Source organism: Arachis hypogaea, chromosome 6 (assembly GCF_003086295.3).
Source record: "Arachis hypogaea cultivar Tifrunner chromosome 6, arahy.Tifrunner.gnm2.J5K5, whole genome shotgun sequence".
Taxonomy (NCBI): Eukaryota; Viridiplantae; Streptophyta; class Magnoliopsida; order Fabales; family Fabaceae; genus Arachis; species Arachis hypogaea.
In genome coordinates, this window is record NC_092041.1 from 64,905,585 (window position 1) to 64,918,009 (window position 12,425).

Genomic DNA, 12,425 nt, shown 5'->3' on the forward strand with positions numbered 1-12,425 from the left:
TGATTTCTTGGCACGCTAGTGGGTCTTAGAGCTTGGCTTCCTCATGGTTCATTGTTCGAACCTTGTGGCTTGCATAGTTGACATTTTTACCTTGATTTTCTTCCTCATGGAGCCCGATCCTGCTCTCCACAAGGGCAGGGCAGAGTTGCCTATGCTTGCTTGGTCACCTAATGCTGCCCTCCTAAAGGGCATTCTGCCCTTGTGGAGGGCAAGGTTGCTTCCACTATGAGTTGCGGCACGCTTCTCCCTTCTTTGGCCACGCTTTCCTTTTCTTGTGTCACGCTTCTTAGGCCACGCTTTTCATTTTCTTTTCTTTTCTTCACCTATAATAAACCAAACAACCACTCAAAGTATCACTAAATTCAAGAGGCTTATAAATCAATTAAAATTCAATTAAAATGAGCTCAAACCTCAATGATTAACATTAAATTCATGGTGGTTGTATGATTTAAAGAAGTTATGCATTTTCACTCCAAACCACTTACTTAGGATGCAAGAAAGTGCATAAATGCTATCTAAACAAGTGAATTTAGCTTGGAAAATGGGTATATGATGACTTGTCATCACAACACCAAACTTAAACCTTGCTTGTCCCCAATCAAGCATCAAAACTAAGAGTAAATGAAATGAATAAGAAAAGAATGCATATCCTTATTATGCAGATAGCAGAACTTGATCTATGGGGCTTTTATACAGACAATGACAACTCATTTATTGTTGCTGCTGCATAATACACATTTTGCATCAAAGGTTTGCTAAGCTTGCTGTTATAAGACTCTTCTTTTGATTACTCCCTTGGTAACTCTTTTTATAATGCTTTAACAAGCTTATTACTTTCTTGTAGGTTGGGTGTCAAATGCTGCAGCATAGCCTTTGGCTTTATTTTCTTTTCTTTTGCTCAACATCTTTCCACCACAGACACTTAGCTCATTAATTCTTCCTAGGATCATTGATGCCCAACATTTCTTTGGATCACTAAGTGCTTTGTATCTGAGTTGCTCTTTATTGTGGATTTTCAATTGGCCATCCCAAATCAGTTGATCTAAGTGACCGGGTTTCAAAATACCCCTTAGAATTTACTCATCCAAGCAGATCTCAGTACAAAAACACCACAGACATTTGTCTTAAGGTTCAAGCCATTGGTGTCCAACCTTTATTCTTTGTTTTTCTTGCCATTTTGGCTTTTTCTTTCCTTTTTCTTTCTGTTTTTGTTACCAAGGGCATTTCATTCTTGATATGAGTTTTCATAACAGCAAGCTAACTCACAATTGGATGAAAATGATATTATGCAACATTTATTTCATGAGTTATGCATTTAATCAAACACATATGCCACCACCAACTTCCATTCATACTCATGCGACATTGGATATTTTACTTTTCAATTCAAACCAAACTCTTTTATTTAAGCATATGGGAAACAAAGCAATATTTAAAGCTAAGTGATGGATACAAGTACTAAGCAGATTTATCATTTTTAACAAACCATTTCACTTGTAGCTAAATAAACACTTTAGCAAGAGATACAATGGCTTCCAGATTCGAAACATCACATAGCAGCAAGGATTAAGTTCAGATACAACCTTTGAAGCTGCAGCTCTTTGATTTTTCTCCTTCTGTTGTGTTCCCTTTGAGTCAAAATGCATAGTGTCTTCAATTGTTGATTCATGTCCTGCATAATCCTCAAAGTTGCTTGCTTCTCAAGCCCTTGATTATATGGTTAGTAAGCATAGATTGAGTGTGGCTTTTAGGATTTCTTTTGGTGTGTGAACACCAAACTTAATTGTTTTGCCACTGTCTCAGATGTACCAAGTTAACCATATTTGAAACCATGTGTCCTTGCTAAGAGTTGAATGAAATAAAAGCTAGAAAACAATTCAACAGTTGAATAATGTGTTTGATTGCTTGGGGCTAGAGTCATGGAGGAGGTGAGAATGTGTTTTCAAATGATATTTTTGGTGGAACACCAAACTTAGAAATTTGCATTCTCCCTCAAATTGTTTTGGTGTGCAACACCAAACTTAGCTCCTTGCAATGCACAACAATTACTCAACATTTTTATTGAAAAGCTATGAAAAGAAACTACCTCAGGTTGGGTTGCCTCCCAACAAGCGCTCTTTTATTGTCATTAGCTTGACATCTTCATTTCTGCTTATCATGGGGGTCGGAAATCACAGTGCCTTAGCCTGTCTGTCTTCACTATGAATTTCCTTCCTGTTTCCTCTTTGATGACTTCTATGCACTCTTGTGGAAGTATCTTAGTCACAATGTAGTGATCAGACAACTGTGGGGATACCTTCAAGGGTTGAGTATTAATCATCACTTGATCCCCTAGTAAAAACTTTTCAGTGGAGCTTTTCTGTTTGTCTTTAATTTTCTCCGCTGTCTCTCTTTGAAGGAATTCTCTGTTGTGTTTTTCTTGGCTGATACTTCCTTTTTCATTGTCTCCTATGATCCTTTTCCATCCTTCCTTCTTTGTAGCATCTTCGTTATTGGTTAATTTATCCTCACTGGGTTGGAAAAAGGTATTTGGTTTTTTCTCACCTATTTCTGCAAAGTGCTTTGCCACTTGAGCTATCTGCTTCTCAAGTCCTCTCATTAACATCTCTTGGTTCCTAGTTGTTTCCTCTTGATGTTTCATCATTCTCTCCATTAGGATCTCCAAGTTTGTGATTCTCTGAGAGTCTTGTAGGGTCGGATGGTTATGACATGTTGAAGATAGGAAGGGTGAGTGTGGTGGCGGAATGCAGTGGTTGTTATTGCTGTAATGGTGTTTTTGATGGTTTATGAAGTTCGGGTTGTTGTAATGGAATTCTCTTGGTCTGTGATTTTGGTACTCACTCCTTCTCCAGTTAAGATGGGTTTGGAAGTGTCTGTGTTGTGGGTATTGGCTTTGGGTGGTATTAGTGGGTGGGAGATGTTGATTGGTTGTGGTCATGGAATTGTCCTGGCAGAAACTTCCTTGTTCTTGATGTTGAGGCTCCCTCATTCTCAGATAAGAATGAGGTCTCCATGGTGGAAATTTAGCATTTACTGCAGCGGACAACTCTATGTTTTGCTGTGGTTGATGGTGCATTTGTTTGTGTTGGTCCTTGAACGCATTTACCCCTTCAATGTTCGCCACTCCTTCTTCTGAGATTGTATTTTGTGGTTTCTCAAATGATTGTTGGTTGTTGACTCCTTTGTCATTGAGGTCTGCAATTCCTTGGGCGGTTGTTGTTGCTTTGAGTAGGCCATCTGAGAAGTAATCCACTGCTTTTCTTGTTTCTGGGGTTAATCCTTCATAGAATGCTCGGAAGCCCACTTTATCAGTTGCTTTCTTGTATCTTTCCCAAGCCTTGAAGAGTGGTTCTTCGTCTCCTTGTGTGAATAGATGTTCCTCTTCTTTTGACTGGATGATCTGTCTGGATGAGGTGAATTTGGCCAGAAATTTGGTAACCAAATCATCCCAACTAGTTATACTTCCTTGGGGAAAAGTTTCAAACCATTGTGCAGCTTCACCTCTTAATGAGAAAGGGAATAACAGGATCTTGTAAGTGTCCTGATCTGGGCCATCAGTTTTGACCGCATTGCAAGTTCTCAGGAAAGTAGATATATGCTGTTGAGGATCCTCTGATGGATTTCCATCATAAGAACAATTGTTCTTGATGAGTGAAATGAGTGGTGGCTTCATGTCATGATACCCCTTGTCTGTAGAAACTTGATTTCCTGTGGTATACAAACAATCAGGATGACCAAACAACAACACACTTGAGAATTAAGTGCAGTGATTTGAGATAAATTGTTAGTAAGTTAGTAGAGGCAATTTCTCAAATAGTTAGTGTGTTAGTAAGAGTTAGAATAACAGAAAAGAAAGGAAAATGCTTAATCTAGATCTCCACTTCACTTAATCATTGTCAATCTATTTCAATCCCCGGCAACGGCGCCAAAAACTTGATGTGTGGAAAACGATCCAACACAAAACTCACCGGCAAGTGTACCGGGTCGCATCAAGTAATAATAACTCACATGAGTGAGGTCGATCCCACAGGGATTGAAGGATTGAGCAATTTTAGTTTAGTGGGTGATTTAGTCAAGCGAATCAAGTTTTGGTTGAGTGATTTGTGTTTAACAGAAATTAAATGACATTAAATGTAAAGGGGGAAGGGAAAAGTGCAGTAAATTGAAGAACAGAATTGTAAATGTGCAGAATCTTAAACAGTAAGAAAGTAAATGACTGAAACTTAAAGTGCAAGAAACTTAAATTGCAGTAACTTAAAGGGCAAGAAAGACAAATGACTTGAATATAAAAGGGAATTGAGGAATGGGATTGCAAGATCTAAACAAAGATGAAGTAAATTGTCGCAAGAGATTGAGCAGAATTTAAATCAGGAGCAAGTAGCATTCAAACAGAATTGAAATAAAATGCAGCAGAGGTTCACAGAAGAACCCAAAATGAGTTGTGATCTCAGGATCCCAAGGGCTTAGGTAGCAGAGCCTAAAACCCAATTTCCTTCCCAGATCTGAATTAACTAAGCAATTAACAGAAAATTAAAGATGAAGCAGTAGAAGAACAAATTTGGAATTCAATTAAGCAGAGAATAAAGTGCAAAGAGCTTGAATGGGAATTGGGACAGAATTTCCCCAATTTCACACACCCAATACTCAGAAAACAGAAGAGTAGAATTGCCCAAGAGAATGGAGGAAGGAGATCAATCAATTCTCCCTTGATCCTCTTAGTTCTCGAACAAGTCTCTCAAGAAAGCTCAAAGACAAAGGAAATTCAAAAGCTCTTCAAAAAATAAGAGTTAAAATTCAAAGCTCAAAGTAAAGATTGCTAAAGGTCTTTTTTTTTAATTACATCAAACTAAGTCCTATTTATACACTTTCTATTCTTGGATAAAGGGATTTGGATGGGCTTTTGGATTGGTGAAGAAATGAATTCAAATGAATTTTTAATTTGAATTTTGGCCCAAAAACCACTCCCAGGAGGCTGCCCTGCCCTTGTGGAGGGCAGGGCAGAAAATTGATGCTTGGTGCTTGGAGTTGGTGCGGCCATGTTGCGTCTTGGTGCTGCGTGGTGCGCGTCTGGCATGAGGTTGGTGCGCCAGAGGCTGCCCTGCCCGTGCCAAGGGCAGGGCGGGAAAGCTGATGCGCCAGAATGTGGGGCGTGCGTGCGCTTGGTGCTGCCAGATTTGAGGAACGCGCGTGCGCGCGATGCACGTTGGTGCGTGGGACGCTGCCCTGCCCGCGCCAAGGGCAGGGCAGGAACGGGTTGGTGCGCCAGGGGGCGTTTGGGCGTGCGGATGGTGCTGCCAGGGGGCGTTTGGTGCGCCAGGTTGAGAAATGGTGCGCCAAGGTCTTGTGTGTGATGCGCCAATTTCAAAAGCTGCCCTGCCCGCGCCAAGGGCAGGGCAAGGTTCCCAATCTTCATGACCCGTGTTCGAACCTGGTGGCTTGCAAACACGCTACTTTTTCTTTTGATTTCTTGGCACGCTAGTGGGTCTTAGAGCTTGGCTTCCTCATGGTTCATTGTTCGAACCTTGTGGCTTGCATAGTTGACATTTTTACCTTGATTTTCTTCCTCATGGAGCCCGATCCTGCTCTCCACAAGGGCAGGGCAGAGTTGCCTATGCTTGCTTGGTCACCTAATGCTGCCCTCCTAAAGGGCATTCTGCCCTTGTGGAGGGCAAGGTTGCTTCCACTATGAGTTGCGGCACGCTTCTCCCTTCTTTGGCCACGCTTTCCTTTTCTTGTGTCACGCTTCTTAGGCCACGCTTTTCATTTTCTTTTCTTTTCTTCACCTATAATAAACCAAACAACCACTCAAAGTATCACTAAATTCAAGAGGCTTATAAATCAATTAAAATTCAATTAAAATGAGCTCAAACCTCAATGATTAACATTAAATTCATGGTGGTTGTATGATTTAAAGAAGTTATGCATTTTCACTCCAAACCACTTACTTAGGATGCAAGAAAGTGCATAAATGCTATCTAAACAAGTGAATTTAGCTTGGAAAATGGGTATATGATGACTTGTCATCACAACACCAAACTTAAACCTTGCTTGTCCCCAAGCAAGCATCAAAACTAAGAGTAAATGAAATGAATAAGAAAAGAATGCATATCCTTATTATGCAGATAGCAGAACTTGATCTATGGGGCTTTTATGCAGACAATGACAACTCATTTATTGTTGCTGCTGCGTAATACACATTTTGCATCAAAGGTTTGCTAAGCTTGCTGTTATAAGACTCTTCTTTTGATTACTCCCTTGGTAACTCTTTTTATAATGCTTTAACAAGCTTATTACTTTCTTGTAGGTTGGGTGTCAAATGCTGCAGCATAGCCTTTGGCTTTATTTTCTTTTCTTTTGCTCAACATCTTTCCACCACAGACACTTAGCTCATTAATTCTTCCTAGGATCATTGATGCCCAGCATCTCTTTGGATCACTAAGTGCTTTGTATCTGAGTTGCTCTTTATTGTGGATTTTCAATTGGCCATCCCAAATCAGTTGATCTAAGTGACCGGGTTTCAAAATACCCCTTAGAATTTACTCATCCAAGCAGATTTCAGTACAAAAACACCACAGACATTTGTCCTAAGGTTCAAGCCATTGGTGTCCAACCTTTATTCTTTGTTTTTCTTGCCATTTTGGCTTTTTCTTTCCTTTTTCTTTCTGTTTTTGTTACCAAGGGCATTTCATTCTTGATATGAGTTTTCATAACAGCAAGCTAACTCACAATTGGATGAAAATGATATTATGCAACATTTATTTCATGAGTTATGCATTTAATCAAACACATATGCCACCACCAACTTCCATTCATACTCATGCGACATTGGATATTTTACTTTTCAATTCAAACCAAACTCTTTTATTTAAGCATATGGGAAACAAAGCAATATTTAAAGCTAAGTGATGGATACAAGTACTAAGCAGATTTATCATTTTTAACAAACCATTTCACTTGTAGCTAAATAAACACTTTAGCAAGAGATACAATGGCTTCCAGATTCGAAACATCACATAGCAGCAAGGATTAAGTTCAGATACAACCTTTGAAGCTGCAGCTCTTTGATTTTTCTCCTTCTGTTGTGTTCCCTTTGAGTCAAAATGCATAGTGTCTTCAATTGTTGATTCATGTCCTGCATAATCCTCAAAGTTGCTTGCTTCTCAAGCCCTTGATTATATGGTTAGTAAGCATAGATTGAGTGTGGCTTTTAGGATTTCTTTTGGTGTGTGAACACCAAACTTAATTGTTTTGCCACTGTCTCAGATGTACCAAGTTAACCATATTTGAAACCATGTGTCCTTGCTAAGAGTTGAATGAAATAAAAGCTAGAAAACAATTCAACAGTTGAATAATGTGTTTGATTGCTTGGGGCTAGAGTCATGGAGGAGGTGAGAATGTGTTTTCAAATGATATTTTTGGTGGAACACCAAACTTAGAAATTTGCATTCTCCCTCAAATTGTTTTGGTGTGCAACACCAAACTTAGCTCCTTGCAATGCACAACAATTACTCAACATTTTTATTGAAAAGCTATGAAAAGAAACTACCTCAGGTTGGGTTGCCTCCCAACAAGCGCTCTTTTATTGTCATTAGCTTGACATCTTCATTTCTGCTTATCATGGGGGTCGGAAATCACAATGCCTTAGCCTGTCTGTCTTCACTATGAATTTCCTTCCTGTTTCCTCTTTGATGACTTCTATGCACTCTTGTGGAAGTATCTTAGTCACAGTGTAGTGATCAGACAACTGTGGGGATACCTTCAAGGGTTGAGTATTAATCATCACTTGATCCCCTAGTAAAAACTTTCCAGTGGAGCTTTTCTGTTTGTCTTTAGTTTTCTCCGCTGTCTCTCTTTGAAGGAATTCTCTGTTGTGTTTTTCTTGGCTGATACTTCCTTTTTCATTGTCTCCTATGATCCTTTTCCATCCTTCCTTCTTTGTAGCATCTTCGTTATTGGTTAATTTATCCTCACTGGGTTGGAAAAAGGTATTTGGTTTTTTCTCACCTATTTCTGCAAAGTGCTTTGCCACTTGAGCTATCTGCTTCTCAAGTCCTCTCATTAACATCTCTTTGTTCCTAGTTGTTTCCTCTTGATGTTTCATCATTCTCTCCATTAGGATCTCCAAGTTTGTGATTCTCTGAGAGTCTTGTAGGGTCGGATGGTTATGACATGTTGAAGATAGGAAGGGTGAGTGTGGTGGCGGAATGCAGTGGTTGTTATTGCTGTAATGGTGTTTTTGATGGTTTATGAAGTTCGGGTTGTTGTAATGGAATTCTCTTGGTCTGTGATTTTGGTACTCACTCCTTCTCCAGTTAAGATGGGTTTGGAAGTGTCTGTGTTGTGGGTATTGGCTTTGGGTGGTATTAGTGGGTGGGAGATGTTGATTGGTTGTGGTCATGGAATTGTCCTGGCAGAAACTTCCTTGTTCTTGATGTTGAGGCTCCCTCATTCTCAGATAAGAATGAGGTCTCCATGGTGGAAATTTAGCATTTACTGCAGCGGACAACTCTATGTTTTGCTGTGGTTGATGGTGCATTTGTTTGTGTTGGTCCTTGAACGCATTTACCCCTTCAATGTTCGCCACTCCTTCTTCTGAGATTGTATTTTGTGGTTTCTCAAATGATTGTTGGTTGTTGACTCCTTTGTCATTGAGGTCTGCAATTCCTTGGGCGGTTGTTGTTGCTTTGAGTAGGCCATCTGAGAAGTAATCCACTGCTTTTCTTGTTTCTGGGGTTAATCCTTCATAGAATGCTCGGAAGCCCACTTTATCAGTTGCTTTCTTGTATCTTTCCCAAGCCTTGAAGAGTGGTTCTTCGTCTCCTTGTGTGAATAGATGTTCCTCCTCTTTTGACTGGATGATCTGTCTGGATGAGGTGAATTTGGCCAGAAATTTGGTAACCAAATCATCCCAACTAGTTATACTTCCTTGGGGAAAAGTTTCAAACCATTGTGCAGCTTCACCTCTTAATGAGAAAGGGAATAACAGGATCTTGTAAGTGTCCTGATCTGGGCCATCAGTTTTGACCGCATTGCAAGTTCTCTGGAAAGTAGATATATGCTGTTGAGGATCCTCTGATGGATTTCCATCATAAGAACAATTGTTCTTGATGAGTGAAATGAGTGGTGGCTTCATGTCATGATACCCCTTGTCTGTAGAAACTTGATTTTCTGTGGTATACAAACAATCAGGATGACCAAACAACAACACACTTGAGAATTAAGTGCAGTGATTTGAGATAAATTGTTAGTAAGTTAGTAGAGGCAATTTCTCAAACAGTTAGTGTGTTAGTAAGAGTTAGAATAACAGAAAAGAAAAGAAAATGCTTAATCTAGATCTCCACTTCACTTAATCATTGTCAATCTATTTCAATCCCCGGCAACGGCGCCAAAAACATGATGTGTGGAAAACGATCCAACACAAAACTCACCGGCAAGTGTACCGGGTCGCATCAAGTAATAATAACTCACATGAGTGAGGTCGATCCCACAGGGATTGAAGGATTGAGCAATTTTAGTTTAGTGGGTGATTTAGTCAAGCGAATCAAGTTTTGGTTGAGTGATTTGTGTTTAACAGAAATTAAATGACATTAAATGTAAAGGGGGAAGGGAAAAGTGCAGTAAATTGAAGAACAGAATTGTAAATGTGCAGAATCTTAAAGAGTAAGAAAGTAAATGACTGAAACTTAAAGTGCAATAAACTTAAATTGCAGTAACTTAAAGGGCAAGAAAGATAAATGACTTGAATATAAAAGGGAATTGAGGAATGGGATTGCAAGATCTAAACAAAGCTGAAGTAAATTGTCGCAAGAGATTGAGCAGAATTTAAATCAGGAGCAAGTAGCATTCAAACAGAATTGAAATAAAATGCAGCAGAGGTTCACAGAAGAACCCAAAATGAGTTGTGATCTCAGGATCCCAAGGGCTTAGGTAGCAGAGCCTAAAACCCAATTTCCTTCCCAGATCTGAATTAACTAAGCAATTAACAGAAAATTAAAGATGAAGCAGTAGAAGAACAAATTTGGAATTCAATTAAGCAGAGAATAAAGTGCAAAGAGCTTGAATGGGAATTGGGACAGAATTTCCCCAATTTCACACACCCAATACTCAGAAAACAGAAGAGTAGAATTGCCCAAGAGAATGGAGGAAGGAGATCAATCAATTCTCCCTTGATCCTCTTAGTTCTCGAACAAGTCTCTCAAGAAAGCTCAAAGACAAAGGAAATTCAAAAGCTCTTCAAAAAATAAGAGTTAAAATTCAAAGCTCAAAGTAAAGATTGCTAAAGGTCTTTTTTTTTAATTACATCAAACTAAGTCCTATTTATACACTTTCTATTCTTGGATAAAGGGATTTGGATGGGCTTTTGGATTGGTGAAGAAATGAATTCAAATGAATTTTTAATTTGAATTTTGGCCCAAAAACCACTCCCAGGAGGCTGCCCTGCCCTTGTGGAGGGCAGGGCAGAAAATTGATGCTTGGTGCTTGGAGTTGGTGCGGCCATGTTGCGTCTTGGTGCTGCGTGGTGCGCGTCTGGCATGAGGTTGGTGCGCCAGAGGCTGCCCTGCCCGTGCCAAGGGCAGGGCGGGAAAGCTGATGCGCCAGAATGTGGGGCGTGCGTGCGCTTGGTGCTGCCAGATTTGAGGAACGCGCGTGCGCGCGATGCACGTTGGTGCGTGGGACGCTGCCCTGCCCGCGCCAAGGGCAGGGCAGGAACGGGTTGGTGCGCCAGGGGGCGTTTGGGCGTGCGGATGGTGCTGCCAGGGGGCGTTTGGTGCGCCAGGTTGAGAAATGGTGCGCCAAGGTCTTGTGTGTGATGCGCCAATTTCAAAAGCTGCCCTGCCCGCGCCAAGGGCAGGGCAAGGTTCCCAATCTTCATGACCCGTGTTCGAACCTGGTGGCTTGCAAACACGCTACTTTTTCTTTTGATTTCTTGGCACGCTAGTGGGTCTTAGAGCTTGGCTTCCTCATGGTTCATTGTTCGAACCTTGTGGCTTGCATAGTTGACATTTTTACCTTGATTTTCTTCCTCATGGAGCCCGATCCTGCTCTCCACAAGGGCAGGGCAGAGTTGCCTATGCTTGCTTGGTCACCTAATGCTGCCCTCCTAAAGGGCATTCTGCCCTTGTGGAGGGCAAGGTTGCTTCCACTATGAGTTGCGGCACGCTTCTCCCTTCTTTGGCCACGCTTTCCTTTTCTTGTGTCACGCTTCTTAGGCCACGCTTTTCATTTTCTTTTCTTTTCTTCACCTATAATAAACCAAACAACCACTCAAAGTATCACTAAATTCAAGAGGCTTATAAATCAATTAAAATTCAATTAAAATGAGCTCAAACCTCAATGATTAACATTAAATTCATGGTGGTTGTATGATTTAAAGAAGTTATGCATTTTCACTCCAAACCACTTACTTAGGATGCAAGAAAGTGCATAAATGCTATCTAAACAAGTGAATTTAGCTTGGAAAATGGGTATATGATGACTTGTCATCACAACACCAAACTTAAACCTTGCTTGTCCCCAAGCAAGCATCAAAACTAAGAGTAAATGAAATGAATAAGAAAAGAATGCATATCCTTATTATGCAGATAGCAGAACTTGATCTATGGGGCTTTTATGCAGACAATGACAACTCATTTATTGTTGCTGCTGCATAATACACATTTTTCATCAAAGGTTTGCTAAGCTTGCTGTTATAAGACTCTTCTTTTGATTACTCCCTTGGTAACTCTTTTTATAATGCTTTAACAAGCTTATTACTTTCTTGTAGGTTGGGTGTCAAATGCTGCAGCATAGCCTTTGGCTTTATTTTCTTTTCTTTTGCTCAACATCTTTCCACCACAGACACTTAGCTCATTAATTCTTCCTAGGATCATTGATGCCCAGCATCTCTTTGGATCACTAAGTGCTTTGTATCTGAGTTGCTCTTTATTGTGGATTTTCAATTGGCCATCCCAAATCAGTTGATCTAAGTGACCGGGTTTCAAAATACCCCTTAGAATTTACTCATCCAAGCAGATCTCAGTACAAAAACACCACAGACATTTGTCCTAAGGTTCAAGCCATTGGTGTCCAACCTTTATTCTTTGTTTTTCTTGCCATTTTGGCTTTTTCTTTCCTTTTTCTTTCTGTTTTTGTTACCAAGGGCATTTCATTCTTGATATGAGTTTTCATAACAGCAAGCTAACTCACAATTGGATGAAAATGATATTATGCAACATTTATTTCATGAGTTATGCATTTAATCAAACACATATGCCACCACCAACTTCCATTCATACTCATGCGACATTGGATATTTTACTTTTCAATTCAAACCAAACTCTTTTATTTAAGCATATGGGAAACAAAGCAATATTTAAAGCTAAGTGATGGATACAAGTACTAAGCAGATTTATCATTTTTAACAAACCATTTCACTTGTAGCTAAA